At 48.0% G+C, this 7,795-nt stretch overlaps 1 long non-coding RNA gene across 1 annotated transcript; it reads left to right on the top strand.

Moving 5' to 3' along the window:
* Positions 1-4,390: 4,390 nt before the first annotated feature.
* Positions 4,391-6,470, top strand: LOC133723845 (uncharacterized). The gene is made up of 4 exons (XR_009853299.1): positions 4,391-4,508; positions 4,643-4,772; positions 4,984-5,045; positions 6,202-6,470. It is a non-coding gene; the product is annotated as an uncharacterized LOC133723845 (long non-coding RNA).
* Positions 6,471-7,795: the final 1,325 nt, after the last annotated feature.

Below are 7,795 nucleotides of genomic sequence, written 5' to 3'. Positions count from 1 at the left end.
GGATGAGCCACGAAAAAGGGAGTGGGTCCATAATCAGGATCGATCACCCCATAACTCGAGCAAGAGAAGCAAAGAGTCTTCGTCCAGGTCCAGCGGTTACGTGACCACTCAGCCTCGCCGAGAAGAAAGGGCGCAGCAGGCCCCGCGAACACCACCACCGCCCCGGTATGAGATGTTCACTGTCCTCAACGCTTCATATGAAACTATTTGGAACGAGAACAAGGATGAGATACCCGGACCACCACCGAGGAAGTTCCCGAAGAGTAAACTTACACAGCAGGATACCGGAAGGTTATGTACGTATCATGAAGATGCCGGACACAATACCAACCTCTGCATGGCTTTAAAAAATACGGTCGAGTCACTTATTCAGAAGGGCAAGCTTCAACGGTACCTGCCTGCTAAAGAAATAGGAGCTATAGACGTGTACGACCAGATCTTCAATATCCATGGTGGGGGCCCGAAGGAGTTACCTCCCCAGAGGAGGAAGAGGAATTCCAGTTTCGGGCACCCGGAAATTTTCAATTTCCACAAAGCCTCGCAGCAGGACAGCGACATTGGGTGGAAGTCTATCACTTTCTTGCAGGAAGAGGAGGCTGACCTCAGGATGCCTCATGATGATCCCTTCCTGATCACGCTCCAAGTGGACCACTATATAGTCTCCCGGGTACTCGTGGATACCGGAGCCTCCGTTAGTGTACTGTTCCGAGATGCATACAAAGCCCTGAACAGGAGAAGGGCCAAACTGTCGTAGGATAATGAGCCCCTCATCAGTTTTTCAGGAGATATAGTCCAACCACTAGGGTCAGATTACTTATCGATCACGGTAGGAGAGAGTCCAAATTGTTCGACCATCAAAACAGAGTTCATTGTGGTTGACTGTGCCTCCTCCTATAATGCTATCCTAGGTCGACCGGCACTCTGGCGTCTGAAGACTTTCATTGCAGGCCACATGCTCATGATGAAGGTACCAACCCTAGTTGGGGTCGCAACCATTCAGGGTGATCAAGCTGCGGCAAGGCAGTGCTATTCTTTAACGGTGTCTCGAGGCAAGGGAAAGTCTGAAATGTTGCCTGTGGCCACTGATCCTCTCACAGACAGGTACGAGGACCCAAGAGACGATACTGACTCTGACGAAGAACGGCCCGGTGCCGGGGAAGACGTCGAGGAAGTTGTGTTATCTGAGTAGTTCCCGGACAGGATCGTCAAGATAGGTACCAAGTTGGCTCCGGCTATCAGGGAAGACCTAATCTGATTCCTCCGCTCTAACGCATCCGCTTTCTCCTGATCATACGAGGACATGCCCGGTATACCAACTGACATAGCCATGCACAACCTTAGTATCGTTCCCTTCTCGGCACCGGTGAGACAGAAGCGCAGAGCATTGACACATGATAAGTACCGGGCTATTCAGGTTGAAGTAAAGAAATTGATGGCCATCAACTTTGTAAGGGAAGTGACATATCCCCGGTGGTTAGCCAACGTGGTCATGGTACCAAAGAAATCTCCGGGATCATGGTGCATGTGTGTAGACTACACAAATCTCAACCGAGCATGCCCTAAGGATAGCTTCCTGCTCCCACGAATTGACCAACTAATCGTCTCCACCACTGGGTACCGGTTACTTAGTTTCATGGATGCGTTCAGTGGGTACAACCAAATTCGAATGAACCCGGCAGATGAGGAGCACACTGCTTTCACCACAGACAAAGGTATTTATTGCTATCAGGTCATGCCCTTCGGATTGAAGAATGCAGGTGCCACTTATCAACGGCTTGTGAACTCCATGTTCGTAGAGGTCATCGGTACTATCATGGAGGTATACGTGGACGATATGCTGGTCAAAAGCTTAACCTTCGAGGACCACGTAACCAACTTATCAATTGTCTTTGCCATCATATTACGCAACGGTATGCGGCTTAACCCACAGAAGTGCATTTTCAGGGTTGAAGTGGGGAAGTTCCTCGGGTACATCATTAGCCACAGGGGAATCGAGGCGAACCCAGAGAAGGTGCAGGCTATATGATATCCCCAACCTATAGGAACAAGGTCCAATCCCTTACAGGTAAGGTAGCTGCTCTGTGAAGATTCATCTCCAGGTTAACGGACAAGTGTACTCATTTCTTCAAACTGCTGAAAACCCAGCACGTTGAGGTAATAGCTTGGACTGCTGAGCACGAAGCTACTTTTCTCGGCCTAAAAGCATACTTGGCAGAGGTACCTCTACTTTACAAACCTGTTCCAGGAGAAATGCTTTACAAATATCTGGCGGCATCTTCAACTGCCGTAAGCTCCGCCTTGATCAGGCGGGATTCAGATTGCGAGGACCCGGTGTACTACGCAAGGAAAGGTTACACTGGAGCAGAATCCAGATACCCGGACATCGAGAAGATAGCCTTGGCCCTCCTCGTATCGGCCAGGAAGCTCAGACACTATTTCCAGGCACATTCGATTACTGTTTTCACTAATCACCCATTGAGGCAGGTTTTGCAGAGGCCAGAAACATCGGGAAGATTGATTAAGTGGGCCATTGAGTTGGGAGAGTTCGACATCAAGTACCAGCCCCGGACAGCTATTAAGGGTCAGGCAGCGGCAGATTTCATTTCTGAACTCATCCCCCCTCATGATGCACCTCCGGGAACGCCTAAACCACCGACCCCGGACCCACAACCGCCCAGCACTTGGCGATTGTATGTTGATGGTGCATCTAACAAAAAGACAAGTGGCGCTGGTATCCTGCTAATTAGCCCGGATGATCAAGTCTACGAGTACGCTCTCAAATTTACCTTCAAGGCATCCAACAATGCCGCAGAGTACGAGGCACTCATAGCAGGTCTACAGATCGCCCGGGAGCTAGGTGTCCAGCACCTTAGTATCTTCAGTGATTCCCAGTTAGTTGTGAACCAGGTCAGCGGTAACTTCGAAGCAAAGGAACCCCACATGTCTTCTTACCAGGCCCTAGCTCGGGCACTGGTTCAAAGATTTTCTTCCAACATTTTCACTCAAATACCGAGAGCAGAGAACGACAAGGCAGACGCTCTCGCTAAGATCGCGGCAACTTCTCCAAGTCCTACCTACGGGGCCACCAAGGTCGAAATACTAGAGAGGCCTAGCACTTCTAAAACGGTGTCAGAAATATTCACGGTGGATCACACCGCCTCCTGGATGGACCCAATCTTGAAGTACATGGTCGACGGTCTAGCCCCGGACGATAAGGTCGAGGCCAGGAGACTCCAGTTAAGCCCAGCTCGATACACGATCATGAATGGAAAATTATACAGAAGGGGCCATTGCTTCCCAAACCTCAAGTGTGTGACACCGGATGTTAATGTCTAAAAGTCCGGCGGTAGCTGAACCTTTGTTAACGCTGATCCGATGGGCGGATCGATACTTGTGGAGCTCTCAAAGCCTCCGCTACCTGTCAAGTAAAATACAACGGACGTCAGAGGGAGACCGCGCCTAAGTTAGTCAATGTATTTATGTTGACAGAATAACAGTAGGTAAGTATTGAATGCGTAATTAATGAAGAGAGAGGAGAGAACCTTTTATAGGTGAGGAGGAGGCTGACCTCCTCCTTGTTTTCGATGTGGGACTGATGTGCTTCGGTTCCCAGTTTCAGAAGCTTCTGATGCTATCTTGGCGCAGCGCGTGGCGGCGCGTCGGAGGCGATCTGGAGGTGCTCTGCCGCTGGGGTTGTAGCTCGCCTGGCGGTGTGTCTGCATGTCATTCCTTTGGTTGGAATTAGTACCTTTGGCGGTACAATGAGCGTGGCCCATTATAGCTAATTATGCTTGCAAATGTACATGTATGTACAAGTCCCCCAAGTCCCCAGTCAAGGAGGGCAATCTTGGTTGGGGAGTTGCTCGGCGGTTTGAAGCGTTTTGTTCCGCTAGACTTGCAAAAGCATAATTAGCGTCAGTGCGTTGTCAACCATGGATTTTGTGAGCAAACGCTTTATACCCTTTCGGGTGGGCCCCTGCTAGGCCCCCCAGGGAGTCCCCCACTCCCCGGCTAAGATAGACCTTCGGATGGTCGGCAAATTGTTTGTTGAGGGGGAGCTGCACGGAGCAGAGTGTAACATCCTGTATTTTCACTTACCCGTTTACTAGTTATTTGTACGGTAAACGACAACTACTTTCACTTTTTACCCTAATTCAGTTTTTTTTAGTGGCCCTAAAAGTTGACTTTTTGATCGGGCCAAAATTTGAGAAAAGTTCCTTCATGAAAGTTGTAGAGGACATTAAACCGAGCGCGTGCATAGGTGGTACGCTAAAATCGGAGTTCGTATGCAGAAGTTATGGGTATTTTCGTTTTAATGGCATTTTAGTCATTTCACCTTGTCCCTAACTTAATTAAATCAGCCATCTTCTTCTACTATTCTTGTTTTCACGATCAGAGCCAGAAAGGAAGGAAGAGAGAGGGGGAGAGAGAGAAAGAGAAAGAAAGAAGGAAAGAAGGAAAGGGAGAGAGATCCGTCCAAACCATCGACATTTTGGAGAAACCCCAAGGTATAAAGTTGTTCATTACCTCATGACCTTTCTTTTGAGTGTAATATTGCATATATATTAGAGGATTTTAGAGATTGGAAATCCGGGCACTATTCACAAATCTGAATTTACTGTTTTCTTAATTGTTGAGGTAGTTCTGGTTGTTTTCTGGCTTGATGGTAGTTGAAAGAAGTGTTAAGGATGTTGAGATGAAGCCGCTGTCAAAATTTGGTGACCATCGGAGGAGTTGGCCGACGAGTGAACAGTGCCGCGAGTGAATAGTCGGTGGGTGAACAGTGACTTAATTTCTGTTTTTAGCTAGTTTAATCACATAATTGATGAAGAGTTTGTATTTGTGATTTTGGTGAAATTTGGAAAGAATCCAATGAGAATCGAAAGTTTTGGTCATAGAGGAGAGGATCTAGATTCAATTCCTATTTATCGTAAATTGAATTTCCATTCAATATTCATTCGTTTGCGGATTTTAATTGCTCAGGGTGACGTATCGAATTATTATTTGGTGAAGGAACTCGTACGCGTGAACGACTAAATAGTACTGTGAGTGGACTTTTGTTTTAAAAAACGATGCATGCATTTATTTTCTTAAAATAATGCTCTAGTGATTATTCATATTACTTTTTGAGGAAATTGATTTCGAATTATATCATGGATTTGCTTTCAATAATGAGTTTCAAAGGTTGGTTTTGATTTATATTATTATTTGATGAATTCCCTAATTTCCGAGGTAAATTTCCGGAATTAAGCATATCCCTAATCACCGAGTTAAGCTCCTGAAAGATTTTTAAGACGAGTTTCAATGGGGTTGGATATTCTCAATTGTTTACTGACTTTCGGTTTTAGCATTGGGAATGCCTAATTAAGGATTTTGGATTGGGTTGGCTTCTTGGAGATTTTGAGAGATTTTTTGGAAATGGGATTTACCTATACTAATTTCCGGTTTTGGTCACGGATTTGAGAATATTTGGGCGTGTGGGACACGCCGTCGATTTATTCCTATTTCTCACTTATCCATTTTGAGATTGAGAGTAATCTTGGCGTGCGGGGTCACGTCGTTGAATACATGGTTTCTATCTCGTGAGAAATATGGGGAAGCTACATGGATTTACTGGTTTTCGATGATTTCTCCTCACCATACGCGGGTTATGTGATTAGGTCTCCTCCTCACTGACTTTGTGTTGGTGAGTGGCAGTTGAGGTAGCTTGTTCTCCTCCTCACCTACTTTGTGTTGGTGAGTGGCAGTAGAGGTGATTTATTCTCCTCCTCACGTGGGTGGCAGTCGAGGTTATTAGTTCTCCTCCTCTCACAATCTATGTGTGAGTGGCAGTTGAGGGTAGGTAGAGCCTGGGAGGCTCCATTTCCCGTATGGTGATATCTCTTCCCCATATCCTATCATTTCTCGACTAGCGGGGCCTAGTCTGATTTCCGTGTAACCAGCGGGGTTGGTCTTATCCTGTTGAGTATTGGAGTTTCGATCTTTTTTCTCAGTTGTTTCTGACTAGCGGGGCTAGTCGGTTTTTCTTGAGCGGAGCTTCTCGTGATTTGTTTTCTAAATCGTTGCATGCATCGAGAGTTTTTAAGGAAATAAATGGGGAAAGTATAAAATTTCTTTCGTTTAGAATTGTTTATTTTTGTCCACTCACACTAACGTGTTTCCAATACTTTTCCCCTGGGCCCTTCGGTTTCAAATGCCCAGTTTGCAGGCGAATTAGTTGAGGTCGGGCGTACACGAAATTGAGGCATAGTCAGCAGCATGGCTTCCGCATCTGCCTTTGAATTAGGTTTTCCTCATATACCTTTCTGTTTGAATTGCTCTGATTACCTATGGGATTTATGTTATTCAAGTTGAGATATGTGTTTTGTGAATTGGAGATTGATGTTGATTTGGGGAGCAGGGTGGCTCCAGGAGCATAAGGATGATTCGATTGAGAAGTGTAAATGTTCCCTACAGGTTTGGGTTGCCCATTTTAGGGGAAGTTCCGCCAAATTTTTGGTAGAATTTCTTCTAAGGTGGGCCTCGCAGGGTCACTTCCGATTTCAGGGTGAAATCCGGGGCGGGTCCTGTCACAGAGGGTGTTGGGTAGCGAACCCAATCTTAGCACCCGAGTGACGGGGGTCAACGTGCCTGATCAGGGCCGTCGTAGACTGTTGACAAGTCCCCGTGTCCCGTAGGGACGGTCTGACCGTAACGCCGCGTGGCGGTCGTTGTCAGAGTGAGGCGTGGCCTCGGGATCCGCCGCTGGCGGATATCCCCCCAATGACTGCAGCAGGAAGCAGCGTCCAGTAGACGTGCCTGGCGGTACTTTATTGAGCGATACTGCGCTGAACAAAGTACGCAATTTGCAAGATGAAAGGGGGTCCGCCAGATGTATGTGGCGGAAGACGCCCCGCTTGCAGGGTGGCAAGGCAGAAGTTTCGCTGGCGGGGTTTCGCTCAGCGGAGACTTCGTCGCTTGGAAGATGACAAGGGAGAAGTTCCGCTGGCGGGGTTTCGCTCAGCGGAGACTTCGCCTCTTGGAAGATGACAAGGGAGAAGTTCCGCTGGCGGGGTTTCGCTCAGCGGAGACTTCGTCTCTTGGAAGATGACAAGGGAGAAGTTCCGCTGGCGGGGTTTCGCTCAGCGGAGACTTCGCCTCTTGGAAGATGACAAGGGAGAAGTTCCGCTGGCGGGGTTTCGCTCAGCGGAGACTTCGTCTCTTGGAAGATGACAAGGGAGAAGTTCCGCTGGCGGGGTTTCGCTCAGCGGAGACTTCGGGCGGTTGGGGAAGTCATCCGCAGTGGTTACTTCCATCAGACGCTTCGTCTGGTGGTGGTTGACACGTGTTCAACCCGTAGAGGGTTAGCGTGCAGAGGTTTGTCTCCTAAGGCTAGCCGTCTTCTCGCCATAAATGATAGTAATTATGGATTTCGTAACCGAGGCGACGCCTCGGTTAATCCGGAGAGTAAGTGGGGGTCTGCGACACGTGTACGGCTGCTGTAAGATGTCGTTTTTGAGCGGACGGCTGAGAACGCGCTGATGTTGACATAAAAGGGGGGGAAACTCAGCGAGATTTGACACTTTGGTAAAAGCTTCAAACTCAGTCGTCGTCTTCTCGCTCTGTTCGTCCGAGACCGAAGGAAGAGGTTGCCGGAGCCTTGAGATTCCGTTCCCGGAGAAACGACGATCTCACCACTCGCAAGATTGCTGCGCACCATCACACCGTAGGCTTCAACACCGAGGTTGGTATCTGGGTTCCCCTTTTCCCTGTTTCATTGAATCTGCCGTTTTATGGGTCTGTTGTTTTTGGGTTT

The sequence above is a fragment of the Rosa rugosa genome, chromosome 7, assembly GCF_958449725.1.
Source record: "Rosa rugosa chromosome 7, drRosRugo1.1, whole genome shotgun sequence".
NCBI classification, from domain to species: domain Eukaryota; kingdom Viridiplantae; phylum Streptophyta; class Magnoliopsida; order Rosales; family Rosaceae; genus Rosa; species Rosa rugosa.
Note: the sequence above shows the minus strand (reverse complement) of the source record. Positions and strands in the feature narration are given on the sequence as shown.